Here is a 15,632-nt window from a genome sequence, read left to right on the forward strand (position 1 = left end):
CAGAGGTCTGCGCTCTCCGAGTGCTTTTCTAGTTAGGCAAGTGACTGTTTTTGGTAATTTCCACACACATTACAAGACAGTAGTTACTTTTCCATTTCCATCTGCGCAAAAGTTTACCGATATTTACTAAATGTAAAACAAACAGAAGTTTTTCCATTAAATCACAGATGCGATAATTTGTTTATTTATTATCGCAAGAATACAAGAGAGGTCATTCCATAAACATGGCGATGAATGTAAATATGGTGTTGATTTACAAATATATTCATTATTATCATATATTTCCCCTCTTTCCCGTACTAAATTAAATAATTATTCAGTTTCCTGGCGTGTCCACACATACTGCGCCATGTTTCTTTCAAAACTCTTCTTCTTCGCTTGTTGTAACATCCATTAACATCTGTTTTTTTTTTTAATTCATGTGACTCTAGTTGCAGAAAAAGCTCTTTCCATTGCAATTTTGTGTGAAATACCATTTGCGCTACACCCCAAAAACCACCTCCTGCAAAAACTTTTAATTGAAAAACAAGGGTTTTGGCAAAATTGTCATTTATCCATTAGGTACATTTTTATGCACAAGTTATATTCGCGCAGTTTTAGGGTCAATGGAAAAGCGACTAGTGACAGCAATAGTTCCAGTGAGGACAGTGAATCCCCAATCTCAGGTCCAATGTGGTCTACAGGGTCTGTAAGGTCCACCTCTGCATGAACAGTGAGTGTACCTGCTTTTTTAGGTACCATGAAGTAATGGTACTAATGTAAGGCAACGTTTAGACGGTAACGATCTGAACCGAAAAAACAAAAGTGGTGTTGCATTCCCACTTTTATTCTGTGCTTAGACATGCATTTTTTTGGGGGGAAATTCTGTATGCAGACGGAGACGCAAAAGTGTGTGAAATTTCCTATTTATCGTTGTCGTATGCAGGCTAGGTGGCTAGGTGGCATCATCACCACCAAGACCAAGCACCTGTGTAGAACTTTTCCACTTCTCTTCCTGTTCTCTCCTAGCCCAAAATTCAGTTACAAAACAGGAAACAGAACACTACTTTCTATAAAGATTCATGACAATTGCCGAAATGATTCTTGGATATAAATTAGAGCGGCTAGGGCAACGTGAAGGTCCATCGCAGGGAAATAATCCGACATGTTGTTGTATTCCTGTACTGGTGCGTGCTTGTAATGTGAAATCTATGCAACGTTTTTTTGCGTTTTTAACCCTTTAGACAGTGACGTGAGAGTGGAGCATTTTTAAGATTTCCACTCTGGAAGTTGGTTTCACTTTTTTTGCATTTCAAACCCCTAAAACGCTGTTGCCGTCTAAACGAAAGACACATCTGATAAAATATTTTGTCATTTTCACCCAAGAGTGAAACTGGGCCTAAATAATGATGTTCAAAGTGTACTGTCATGGAAAAAAATATTAGACCACCCCTTGTTTTCTTCAGTTTCTTGGTCATTTTAATGCCTGGTATAACTAAAGGTACATTTGTTTGGACAAATATAATGATAACAACAAAAATAGCTCATAAGAATTTAATTTCAGAGCTGATATCTATCCATTTTCCATGTTTTCTTCATAATAACTAAAATTGCTTCAGTTCTTACATCAATATCTATGGCATTGTACTGACAAAAACAGTGCTTTCAGGCATTCCATGTTTTCTTTTCTGTCTGTTTTAGTCACATGATACACACAGGAGTTAGTACTTGATTGCATAACCATTGTTTTTGATGACTTTTGATGGTCTAATAATTTTTTCCTCGACTGTATATGTTGACAGGTGTGTGTATCCACACTCATATTGTTCTAATGTTCTAAAATGCATGTTCCTTTCACCTTACATGTGTTTTTCTTGTATTTTTCATATACCCTTCTTGGATTTTTTTTTTTTTTTTTGGAACCAAATATGGTAACTTCACTGACCTTGATTTTCTACAAGACAATAAAAAAAAAATTGAAAAATTTCACAAAAGTAATAAAGTCTTGTTATGTCTTCCAATAACACACTAAGGTTGACATTTTGAATTTCAGAGTATTTCTCTGAGTGTCCTATAAAGGGTTAAGTCCTTTATTCAGAACAGTCTGATGTTGATGGAGTTTTATGTTCATTGTTGGAAATGTCTGTTAATGTATTCTAATGGAAAATAGCAGTTCAACTAAAAAAGGGGGGGGATTCATATTTCACCCTTCCTCTCATTCCCTGCTATTACTCCCTGTTTGTAGGTCATGTCAGCTTAAACAAGACCCTTAAATTTTTTCACTCTGACTTGTATGCACTTGGGAGAAACACAACGGAACCAGGGGTTAAAGTTCACACAGTTTTTTCCCCCTTTCGGAGACAAAAATAATTTTCAAAGTCACGAATCATCAACATTAAACTTCCCATCCAAAATAGTTTCAATTCGAGACGATGATGAATAAGATGTAAGCTAAACTTAAAGAGTGAAAAGCTGAGGGGCACACTCTTCGGGGAATTAAAATGAGCAATTTGTCAAATTTCATTGGAGGAGCTGAAGTGTGTGAGATGTGTAGATGAATTTCAATCTGTCTCTTATGTCTTTGAGTGACTGAAAAGCGAGGAGTGAACCTGCTCTGCGCTGTATTAAAGTACCAGGGAGTTTTAAAGGTGATAAAAAAGAAGGCAAGGCAGTGAATATCATCTTGTAGATAAGACAGCCACCCCGCTTTCCACAGGCTACATCCGTTTTATTGCATCTGGCAGCGAATTAAGGCACGTGTGAAAAAAAAAAAAAGGACGATTGAAAATGAAACCCCAGGCTAAGACCGCATTCAGCCTGACTGCTTTCTTCCCTCAACACTGACATTAGACTTTGATTCTCACATGAGATCCTCTGATGATGATGATGAACCATAAAAAATGATATAGCTCAATAAAAGTACAAAAAGGCGCAAGTTCATAAAGAGGACCTGAGGGCCATGTTAGGTTTGGTCCGTGCCAATGCATTTCTCCTCCCTCTGCTGGCTTTTAAAGATGATTTCCGTGGATATTTATGGATGTAACATTTTCTGATTTCAGGGGTTTAGTGTGGCTGGATGTTTATATCTGTCTGCTCCACTGAGGCTCATAGGATGGCTTTCTTATTAATAATGATAGATATTTACCCACCCAGTCACGAGAAAAAAATGTTAGAATTACACCTTTGTGCAAAATATGGATATGTATAATCTCAATGTAATTGATCATCTACAATTTTAAAGCATTTTAATTTAGATTTCAACTCATTTTACATATTAATAACTACATTTTTATCTTATCTTTTTGGACTTTTTTTATATTATAGTGATGTGCGGATTGATACTGAAATATCGATATCTCTGATACCAGATCTTTACATTCTAGAATCGATTCACAATTCAAAATATCAATATTTTTGATATTTCAGTCATTTGTGGTAATATATAGTCGCATAAAAAATTATTAAACCATCAAAAGTCATCAAAAACAATGGTTACGCAATCCAGTACTAACTCCTGTGTGTATCATGTGACTAAAACAGACAGAAAAGGAAACATGGAATGCCTAAAAGCACTGTTTTTGTCAGTACAATGCCATAGATACTGATGTAAGAACTGAAGTGATTTTGGTTATTATCAAGAAAACATGGAAAATGTCTGGATATCAGCTCTGAAATTAAATTCTTATGAGCTATTTTTGTTGTCATGATTGTATTTGTCCAAACAAATGTACCTTTAGTTGTACCAGGCATTAAAATGAACAAGAAATTGAAGAAAACAAGGGTGGTCTAATAATTTTTTTTTCCACGACTGTATATCAAAAACACAGTGGAAAGTTGCTGAACTATTGGGATCTGGTCCAAATGATATGTGATTGGTGGGAACTACTTCTTCTTCCGCCAGGGTAAGTGTGTAGTGCATCATGCTTCTCACTCAGTCAACTCTGACTCACTCAGTCTGAACTGAGCAAAAAACATATCAGACTAAAAGGGAAAACAGTAAATATGCTATTGTCTCTCAACAAAAACTTGTGAATGACGGAAAGTGTCGATGTTGGATGCTTTTGTTGAAGTGTTGAAGTTTCATGAATTTTCGATGTTAACACATTTATGGCATTTCCCAAATGAATGTTTCTCTCTATTTAACCTTTCTTGAGTGATTTATCACCATTTATTGTAAAATTATTCTGTTTTTCAAATTTTCAGTGAAAATCAAGTATTTAATTATATTTAATTCACTGATCATGTAGATGTTCACAAAAGCTCACATCGAAATTGAGTATTATTAATCAGAAACAGAGAAATCTGAAAAAAAAACCCTGACTTTTTCAGCAAAGATATCATTAACTGAACATGAAGCAAGTGTCTCCATTCACTGTATTTGATTGATTAAGTGTATTTGTGCAAAGTATCGGTATCGGATCGATATCGTTGATACCAGCCTGAATTGTACTCAACATCAGATTGATAACAGATAACATCACTACTGTATTACTCCACCAATTGTGTGAAACATACATGTATTTTAGGCATTTATTTTCATAAGTAACATGCTACCTGTTGTTAAAATGTATTTTGCTTTTTATTTTGAGGGTCCAAAAAGGCCATATCTCATCGAATCAATTCATCAAACCATCAAAAATAAGTAAAATCTGTTCCACAAAGAACATGGCATGCAACAATAAAACATTCTAGGAAGTTTCGTGGATCAAACCCAACACATACAAGAGTCGAAGCCACAGAACCACCCACACGCTGAAGGTCAACAATCCAGACCTTCAGAATCTGATGAAACGATAACCATAGTTTTTTTTTTTTTTTACTGTGTTTATATAGCTGATTTTAAGCCTTGTTCCAATTTTAAGAAGACATAAAATATATAACAATGTTTGTGAAATATTTATTTATTTACTCGAAATAGGTCAAGTTGGACCCAAACAAAACAGGATGGTCAAACCAAGCTTTGGTATCTTTCCCAAACTCAGTCCTGGACCACATGTACTTCTTTATCGTCTCTGTAATAAACTCCCATTGTCAAATACGGAAATGAATAATTATGCTTTTTCATTTTATAGGTCTAAAGTGATTCGTATATTATGCAATTGTGGAAATGTACAGTAAAGCCTACACACCAGATGAAAGCATTGTTTCTTTTTAGCTAAACGTGTATCATGTACGTTACACAAGGGCTTTTCATTTAATTTGCACAAACACCAGGAGGACTCGAACTAGGCCTGCATGGCTTTTTATAGCTACTCAATGTCTAACTTCGCCTACACATGTGGATTTGTGGGTTTCATTATATAGTCCGTTTTCTTGTATACTGTAGCACCCACTACAGCTTGAAAGAAAACTTATTGCACTTCCATAAGTCCCAGAAATTTAGTGTAATTTTAATGAAAATGAAAAGATAAAGTAACAGTTAATCATAAATAATCCACTGCAGATTGTCTACTTTGGGGTAAAATGTAAACAAGTACTATTTTAATTCTATTATTCAGTTAACTGAGGCGGAAAATCCCGTCGTACCTGCATTTTTTTTTTTAATGCTTTTATTAATTTCTCTTGTGCTTTTAGTCTTCTGTACAGTACTTGGTCCACTGGGGTTGTTTTGAAGTGCTTTATAAATAAAATTGGATTGGATTGGAGTTTGATTTAAAGGACCTAAAAGAGGTGTTTCTAAGCAAAAATGTCTATTTAGAAAATAAAGGATGACAACCCTAGTCCAAGACTAAACCAAGACTATCCGTGGTCTTAAGCTAAATGTAAAAAAAATAACATGCATGTTATTAGAGAGACATGATTGGAAAGTGCTATAACCAGTTATAACACTTTAATGGTTTAATTTTTTGGGTTCTAAAATACTGATATTATTCATGATTTGCACAATCACTGGTGACATTTTATTCTGCTAACCTAGTTAATGTTATTTATACCTAAACTCTGTAGACCGGTTCACTTTATCTATATGGAGCATTGGAAAAACTTAGTGCAATATATTAGACAGAAAAAAATTGGACGATTGACTGATATCGACTCGGTAATCGAACGGACAAATGGAACGATCGTCGGAGTTTTCTTGGTCACCTTGGCTTTCCGTCAAAGTGCAAAACACACCAAGAGTCAAAGGCTTCTATATATCATAATGAGACCATGCCGATACATTGGGTTTGGCGTCAATACTTGGAAAATCTCTCCTCTCCTCGGCTCCTCTCATCGATTCTTTTATGCTCCCCTTATTGAAACATGGCAGACTAGAGGAGGCAGGCTCTGGTGAGCAGCGACTCCCTCCTCTTCAGGCGGCGTGTGATGTGACTTGAGCCGTGTGATCTCCATGAGAGAAAACCCTGATGCATACAGGAAATAATCAGGGCAACACAGGCAGGGTTCAGAGGAATGCAAATATTTTCAGAGTGCTTAAAAAACAATACCACACACACGCACACACCGCCAAATACATACCTCCCCCACCACCACCACCAACACCACCACCACCACCACCAACCCACCCTCACACACACACATTTAACCACAATACATACCCACACACAACAGAGGAACACAAAAACAACAACCAGCCCCCTGACAAAACTCTCCCCAAGTGCATTTGCATAAAACATTAAGCTTAACAAAATGATTACACCTGACAAGTTGAGTTGGAGGAAGAACATCGCCGGTGGCAGCCGGTTACTTGCAGATCCTGCAATCATTCTCTCGTCAAGCAACTGTTTCATGGCCGCTTTTGTAGGCACTGTCATGCCGCTGCATCGTGATTAATCCTTCCCTTTTGTTTTTCTTTTCTCCCTTCCACCCCTCTCAGTCCCTCCCACAAATCCAATAAGTTGCCCTTAAATCAGGTTACCCTGCACCTTGCAGATAGGAGTATTGTGATGGATATGCCAAAATGCATGCCAGGCAGCATGTTTTTGTGCAAAAGCACTGTGAAATTGTTCTGCTGTGATTCTGCATTATGGTGCTAAGTGTTTGTCTTGTAATGCAATTAAATGTGCATGTAAGCCGCCCCCACATTCCCCAAACTATTGTGTGCTGTATTTAATAAATTTATATACGCTCTTTTGTGACATTGCCATTTAACCTGAGGTAAAATAGAATAATTTAGAGGAGTATTAAAAAAGAATAACTTTAGAGTGTTTGCCATAGAGAACACAGGCTGGATCTTTTTGGGAAAAAAAAAAGATGACAATCAAAACATTAATATCCTTCTCACTCATATAAGCCTGCTGAAAATTCCTAGCGCTGAATACTTTGCTGAAGGATAGCTTGCAGATAAAGAAAGAGAGAGATTATTGCCTCCTTTCATTTCTGCCCCCTGGCAGCGGTAGGTATGGTAATATGGTTTTTGAATATTTGCAAGCATAAACTTAAGAAATGAGTGCTGATAAGGAGTGACAGCAACAGAGGCAGCAGAGATCTTCAGCATGACAGGCGATGTCAAAAACCCCGGTGACGCTGTCAGTGTGACAAACTTTTCAAAAGAACAATGCACACACACACACACACACACACACACACGCACACACACACACACTGTTATTGAAGTGAGCTGCTGCAAGCTTCTCTGACAGTGTTGTCCCAGCAGTTAAAAAATGGAAACATCACCTAATTATGCACGCCGTCTTTTTTTCTCGGAATGCTTAAGCCTACAAACTTTCAACGTATGTCAATATACTTTGCCGTGCAGCCGAGTGCACGTTCACACTGATAGAATAAAAGATTTATAGCCATTCAAATCAAATATTCTAGTTTTTTTGTTTTTTTTTTAACGTATGTAAGTAGCCTTTTTATTTATTTTTGCATACAAGCACCAAAGGAAGATCATTTGAACCAGTACCACTTTACAACAGGACTACACCGTAACAGATTTATAATAAATAATTATGTTGTTAATTATGTTGTAAATTCTAACACAATTTTTGGTGACACCACCTCTGTTTTTCTATTTATTCTGTACATCTCAGACCTTGCCAGTTGCTAGATAACTTATCACTTTATTAGTCAGCCAATTATTTAGTAAAGAGTCATTCCCATTTATAAAAAGAAAAATAAAACCTTCAGTGATTCTAATTGGGTTAGATTCACAAATAGAAATCAAACTTTCACTGATGATAGACTCTCCTACACAAACCTCACATAAGAACACCAGCACATGTGAATGTTACACAGGACACATTTACCTGATTTGCTGAGATACAGTGGTTTATTAGATGCATCAACACATTTACTTTGTTTAGGATGTTTGTCTGAGAGTCTATCCTCACATCTTGACTGAATGACTTTAAATTTATACATTATTTAAACTCAAGGATGAACTGATTAAAGGTCAACCTCACAAAAACACAACATATAATAATAATAATAATAATAATAATAATAATAATAATAATAATAATAATAATTTAGAAATGTATGTAGTACATGCTAATTAAGACCAATTTTCACACATCTATGTAACAGGATGAAGTGATGCCATTTCATATATATGAAGGTCAAAGGTTAACTTCACAGTTTCAGTGGGGCAGCATGTTTCTCAATGCATTCTCATGTGAGATATCATTATTTAACGCTCATTTCTCACCTGTCTTCTATGCTGGGTAATATTATCTTACATGAAAACACATTTTTACATCATTAAAATGTTGCATGAAATTAAATGACAGTACCCACTGAATTCTACATCACATATTCCTTACTTTAAAGTCTATCATCATTAGTATCGACAGTGTAGATACTAGCTGCTTCTCTACACACTGTGCTAAAAAAAAACCTTTTCTTCCATTTATATTCTATTTCTTTTTATTTTCTTTTAAATTAGATTTTAGTCATTCATGTTTATTTCAGCACTGATAAGAAAAAAAAGACTTCTATATGCTCATAATTATTATAATCTAGCACAAAGCACACTCCTACACACACCTCATGTAAGCATTTACGTGTAAATGAGACTTTCATGTTACAAGTACATGTGAGTGCACTTTTTGGCAACAAAGTCATTATTTCTAACAAGTTCTGAATGATTACGAGAGTGTTTACAACCCAATTAACCTTTTATTAGGCAAGTGACTATTTTTGGTAATTTCCACAAACATCAAATATGGGGCTGATCCTGTGCCTCAGTGAGATCCAAGAAGCATGTTGGTTTTTATAACATTATATAGTGATTCAGACAGATTTTATAGACATTTTTAAGCTGTAAATAGTGAATATGAGTGATTTTTGTCGGTTTATGACCTCATTACAGTTGTTTTATTGCATGTGTTTACTTTTTAGCAAGTGCTGCTCAGATGTTTTAGGGCAAGAGGAGGGATACGACGATTTCCAAAAACACAGATAGGTTGAAATTTGGAATTTCAGAGTATTTCAATAGTCACTTTTCCATTGGACATCTATGCAAAACTACCGATATTTACTAAAATTTAATAACTTTAGCCATTCAAATGAAATATTCTAGTATTTTTTTAATGTATGTAAGTCGCCTTTTTATTTATTTTTACATACATGCACAAAAAGAATATCGAAAAAACAGAATGTCAAAAAAACAGAGGTGCGTAATGTCGTTTTTTCCGTTAAATCACAAATGTGACAATTTATTTATTATCATGAGATGACACAAGAAGTCATTCCATAAACATGGTGACGAACGTAAATATGCTGTTGATTTACAGATATATTCATTATTATTATCATATATTACCCCTCTATCTCATACTAAATTAAAAAATGATTGGGTTTCCTGGTGTGTCCACACATACCGCGACATGTTTCTTCTTCTTCTTCGCTTGTTGTAACGTTCGTCAACATTCGTTTTTTTAATTCACCTGACTCTAGTTGCGAAAAAAGGTCTTTCCATTGCAGTTTTGCGTGATATACCATTTGCGCTACGCCTGAAAAACCACCTCTTGCCAGCGCAAAAACTTTTAATCGAAAAATGAGACTTTTGGCGAAATTTTCCATGAGGTAAATTTTTATGCGCAAGGTATATTTGCGCAATTTGAGGATGAATGGAAAAGCAACTAACGAGCGGGTTAACCTAATAATCAAACAGTAGTGATTGTTCTATAAAGATCGTCTTATTTCATACTAAGTGGTACCTTTGAACCTCAAACAGCTTGTGTCCTAAATCTGACTCCACATGCGCAGGTGTCTGTCTGACATGCACATTCTGTTGGGTTTTACTCCTCTTTTTTTTTTAATCTTCTCCACACTTTTATCAGTAACTCAGCAGACCCTGTCACGTCTGCTCGAAGCCGCGAGGATCATTACTTTCAAGAAGAACCAGCTGGCCCATTGTTTAGGTTTTGCCAGCTGTGTCTATTTTCATAACCCATTTTCCTTTTGTCCTGCTACACCTCCCCATAAAAGTATAGAGACAGGAAGACAGAGTTGTATTCCACCATTTTCATGAACTCTTACCCTCTTGATAGCCTAATGCTCTGTAGCGTTGGTGTGTGTGTGTGCGCGGCGTCATGCGTTGATGTGTGTCGCTGTGCATGTGTGAGTGACTGCGAGGAGGAAAGCAAGGCCTGTAATCACCTAATCCAAACATACGCTCGGGGAATCTCATTACTGGACCTAACAGTTCCATTTGAACCTTATCTGGTTTCAATCAGTCGCCTCTCGTTTAGAGCAAAGGCGCAGAAACTTGATTCCTTTTGTCTAGAAGTCTCTGCTATCAGGGGTCTCCTGTTTGTCTTGTCTATCACCATCTTTTACATCTAAAGGTATTTTAAATTTCCCATCAGCACGACTTCGGTGGCATTAAAAAAAAAAAAAAAAAAAAAAAAAAAAAAAAAGAAGCGGCTTCGTGTCCGCGAGCTTGCAAGTAGCTGTGAGTGTGTGTGTGACATCAGCGGGATTGTATGTGCAGAATGGACGGCTGCCACGGGGAACTCCCGCTAACCCCACACCCTTCCACACTAACCCCAGTTCTTCCTCAACCACCCGCTCCCACAACCCCCATCCACATGCAAACGGACATTAAAACGAAACCTGACCCTAGCCCTGGAATCTGTAAAGTACTCTTTTTCTTCCTTTTTTTTCTTTTTTCCTAAATAGGGAATCCTGCAGCTTGTGTGTGTTTGTGTATTAGAGTAGGAAAGAGTAAAAAAGTATGTGTGTGTGTGTGTGTGTGGGGGGGGGGGGGGGCTGTGTGGGGGGGTGGTGGGGAGGGTCAGAGAAAGGTGAGTGCGATGCGACGTCAGCGACTGCGAGTGAACTGTCTCAGAAATCCCCAGATTAAAAACTCCAGAAGGTTGAGAGAGTTGAAGATAATCACAGGATCTGGAATTCACAATAACAAACTGGCCATATATCTACCTGTCTCCGGCCTTCCTCCCTGAGACGGCCACAGGGTCAACCAAATGGCTGCATTCCATCAACAGCTCTTTTTTTTCCCCTGCTGGGCTCCCAATGAAGTGTCTGGAAGGATCAAATATGGCCTCAGAAACTAAACCTTTAACTCTTCTCTCTCTTACTCCAACTACACAACAACGCCATTTTTCATCATCATTCTTTTTTAATCTTAAAGTGGATTTGGTATTAAAATCATTATGTATTGTCTGTTGTTTAGCAGGATTGGAGAAGTCCTTTACACAAATAACAAGAAAATGTGAAATACACGCCTATGAATGAAATCTATTAGTATCTATACATTAGGGTTGCAAAACTTCTCATACTTTATTTCATATAATGTTGATTTAACAGAAGCTAAGCAGCACACTTTATTCTTCAGTTCATTACCTATAATTTTTCATACAGCACAGGTGAGCTATTAGCAACAACGAACGGATCTGCTATTTTTTTCTGCAAAACAACAACAACAACAATAATAATAATAATAATAATAATAATAATAATAATAATAATAATAATGATACATCACACTTATATGGCGCTTTTTTGGACACTCAAAGACACTTCACAAACAAACAAAACAAAAAAACAAAGGGGCTCTAGAAAATGCAAGTTTGAACAGGTAAGCGTTGAATAGTGATTTGAAGTTTTGCATTGAGTCCAAGTTCCTGATATTTTGTGGGAGTGACTTCCATAGGGTTCCATAGGGTGGGGGCGGCTGAAGCGAATGTTCTGCCTGAAAGTATGTAATGACACAAACAATACTTTGAAAACAAATAACCACGATAAATGTATCTGAAATGTAAAAAATCATGAGAAAAAAACAAAGCAAAAAAAAAAAAAAAATCATGAGATTGGTGGCCTGACTCTACTAGAAATGATAAAAAAAAAGGTTAAGTTTAGTAATGTATGCAACCTGTAGTGGACATGTGGCAAGTGTATGTCAAAAAGTGAAAACACAGACCAACTATGGTCAGGTTACATCATTAAATTGTCTTCTTCCTTAAAAAGAGGGTATGGCGAAGAGTAACAGACGTTAAAAATTATTATTCTTGAAAACCTTAAAACACTGCTTGGGGACGTTACAACATCCAAGTCAATTTGTTTGTGAAATTTGAGGAATGACGAAGTGATGTAATAGCATATTCTACTGAAGCATAGTCTACTGAATTGGCCATCCTTGTGATAAATCTGGAATTTTTTAGTTTAGATTTGTTTTATGTGTCTGTAATTTCTACTGTACAATATTTTAAAAATTAGCAATCAGGTATTTATTTATTTATTTATTTATTTATCTTTAACAACAATTGAATGATTAAACAACTAGTGCATTGACCCGAGGGGAACCATGGGTTCTAGATCCTCTGATCCAGTTCTTTCCTTTACTTTCTTTACTTTCTTGGTAAATTCCACTGGTATTTTCAGTTGAATAACCTCTCAGCTGGCATGTCTGTTTCTGTACATGAAATCTGACACCATGGCAACGTGGCCCTATAGTTTATCTGTTGCTAAGTAACCAACTTCAATGATGAGTCTATGATTGTGAGCATAGCAATGTGATTGGCCATTGGGAGGCAAATGTATTCCACAATTACTAATATCTCCCAAAATGTTGGTCCTATCAACTTGCCGTTTTCCCTAGTCTGTTCCTTGACCAAAAATACGTAAGTATGACAAACTGAAGCAGTCAGCTCTTTACAGATTTTGTGTGATGCCTGAGACACCCACACAGAGTCTACTTCCCTTTTATAATATAGGGTTATGACTAATTTATTCTATTGTTGTGACTGAGAAAATCATTGTTTGTATTATTTGAAGGGAAAATACACGTTAGCATTTGAGACACTTTAGATGACACAAGTTGCTAAAATTTCTAAACAGATTTTCAGAAGTAGCTAAATATGGTTCTTAGTGCTTTTTGAAAAACAAAGTTGCCAGAGTAGACTGGAAAGTTGCCAAACCTATAAATAAAACTGCTAAGCTGACATTGCGGTTTGATTTTGTCATATAACTCGAATTTTAGCCTTAACTGAGATCTTTCCCTTATCATAACTAAATTGTTTTTGTAAATGCATCACTTATTTTACAAATAATAACTTCATCCTTAATATTGTTTTTGGATGTGTGTTGGAATTCATTTTTTAAATCAACCTATTCTGTTGTTTATGTATAAGGATGTATTGAAGACTGGCCTGGAACTTACAGGATTTGACCATAGATGCTAGTAAGACCATGAAACTACAGCAGCTTAAAGTATAAGGCTTGAGGCAGCAGCGTAGGTGAGGTTAGGGGGTCTGGGGGCTTTGTGGCTCGGGTTAGAGCACTTCCTCTGAGACTTAGGTTTGGAGCCACTGGATCTGTGGCTCTGTAGTGATTTCTGGGTTGAATTAACAGTTGAGCAGGGGAGCTGTGACTAGTGTCTGGAGGGGGCTGTTGGGGTCTGCTGGAGGGTCTAGTAGGGCAGGTATGATTTACATAGCTGTGAGAGAGTCCAGGATCTTAGTCTGCCCAGACCCCTCCCTAGGGAACGGTGTTGAAGGAGGTGCTACATTGTGATACTTGCATGATTTATGTTCCCCGTGTACTCCTCCTTCCATCGCTTGACAACTTCATTATTTATTTCTGTTTGTTGTGATTATTTGCTTTAGCACAGTAACAGATACTGTAGATTGCGTAGACTTTGTGTAAACCTCTGGTTGCAGCCTTGAGATTTGACTGTGTGCCTGTCTTTGCTTCAGATCTCAGCTCTGTAGAGGTTAGTCTTTGTTGTTGCCCATGTACCCGTCTAGACACTGAGGATAATTTGTCCCTTTGCTTCCTCCTCTGGTTGCTTCGTTCTCAGCAAGGGAAATTACCTTACAAAGAGGCCAAGGGTTGCCGATTGAAAGTAAGTTATTTCGTCAGTGTAAAGTGTAGTAAATAGCCCGAGGTTAGGAGAAAATAATGATATACAGTCCTGTCCAGAGGGAGACTACAGCATGAGACACAATCAGACCCTTGCAGAAAACTTTTTGAAATGCTTTCAGTGGATGTATTTCATCATGTTAGTTTACTACTGTGGATAGTACCACTACTGTATGCTTATATCATATTCATATGTTGTGCAGAGTGCCGGGCATTGTGCGCAGACTCTTCCAGCGTGTGGTGTATGTGGTTTAGGACTGCTGGGTATATCCAAATTTAGCTATTGATTAACGTTGCACCAAAAAAAAAAAAAAAGTAAAAAAAAAAACAAACCCTGTAAAGACATCACAGTCCACAGTTACGCAGCGTACTGTTTAATTCCCTCCTCGCTGCTGCATTCAAATTATTTGCTTTCACAGTCGAAAATCGAAGGGTTGTAAAAATTGACTTCCTGTACAGCTGGAGAGAAATAAATTTCAGCAGTATTGACAGCAGCCAAACAGAAAAGCTATTGCCCAGCATTTAATTATTGAAGACATTGATCAACAAAGTGATTTATTTGCAGTGGTTCGGTTAAAAGGCCTAATTGAGTTGCGGCGTTCTGTAAAAAGGCTTTTATTTGTTCATTTGGTCTGGATCAGATTACATGACGGTCATCATAGTCATTCCATGTGAGGCTGAAATTAATATTAAACACTGTTTAGATTGGACAAATACATTTAATGAAGTCTTTTGAAAGCACATTTTCACTATGGTACGCGAACAAAAGAAATAAAAGTGAGGCTATTCATGACGGAGGTAGAGATCAGACGAGACGGCGCAGAAATCAGAACAGAAACAATTGTGTGGGTGACATTTACAGCGTGGTGCTTTGCTGCACCCAAAATGAACATCTAGGTACATCCTCCACCTTAATAGTGCACATAATCAGCCTTCTGCAGAAAATCAGTCTCATCTGAGTCCTAAAACCTTCAGCGACACCATCCGAATCTCCATTTGTACAGTAGAGGTGGATGTAGTGGTATAAAGAGCTGTAGTCCGACTCAGTTTGATGAATCCCATGTCCCTCATTACTGACTCTATAGACCCTGGTCTGTCTACACTGTTTTTTCTGCCTCCCTATCTGTGTCTGAATATTTCACACCCTTGTCTTGTTCCACGATTATCATAGTTAAAATAAAGACAAAAACTAAAACCAATTACCTAGGAATTTGTAGGGTGGGGTGGGAATTGTATTTATGTTATGTAGAAGATCCAAAAGCATTGTTTTTTTTTCTTGTATGACTGTCACTTTTTTTTTTTTTTTTTTTACCTCCGCCAAGGAGGTTATGTTTTTGTCGGCGTTGGTTTGTCTGTTTGTTTGTCTGTCTTTCTGTCTGTCT

General features: G+C 36.9%; 1 long non-coding RNA gene across 1 annotated transcript; it reads right to left on the reverse strand.

Moving 5' to 3' along the window:
• Nucleotides 1-1,062: 1,062 nt before the first annotated feature.
• Nucleotides 1,063-14,709, reverse strand: LOC115414252 (uncharacterized). Its single transcript, XR_003934591.1, has 3 exons — nt 14,699-14,709; nt 8,573-8,579; nt 1,063-1,163 (listed from the first exon to the last, which is right to left on the reverse strand). It is a non-coding gene; the product is annotated as an uncharacterized LOC115414252 (long non-coding RNA).
• Between the last annotated feature and the right edge of the window lie 923 nt (nt 14,710-15,632).

This window comes from Sphaeramia orbicularis, chromosome 22 (genome assembly GCF_902148855.1).
Source record: "Sphaeramia orbicularis chromosome 22, fSphaOr1.1, whole genome shotgun sequence".
Lineage (NCBI taxonomy): Eukaryota > Metazoa > Chordata > Actinopteri > Kurtiformes > Apogonidae > Sphaeramia > Sphaeramia orbicularis.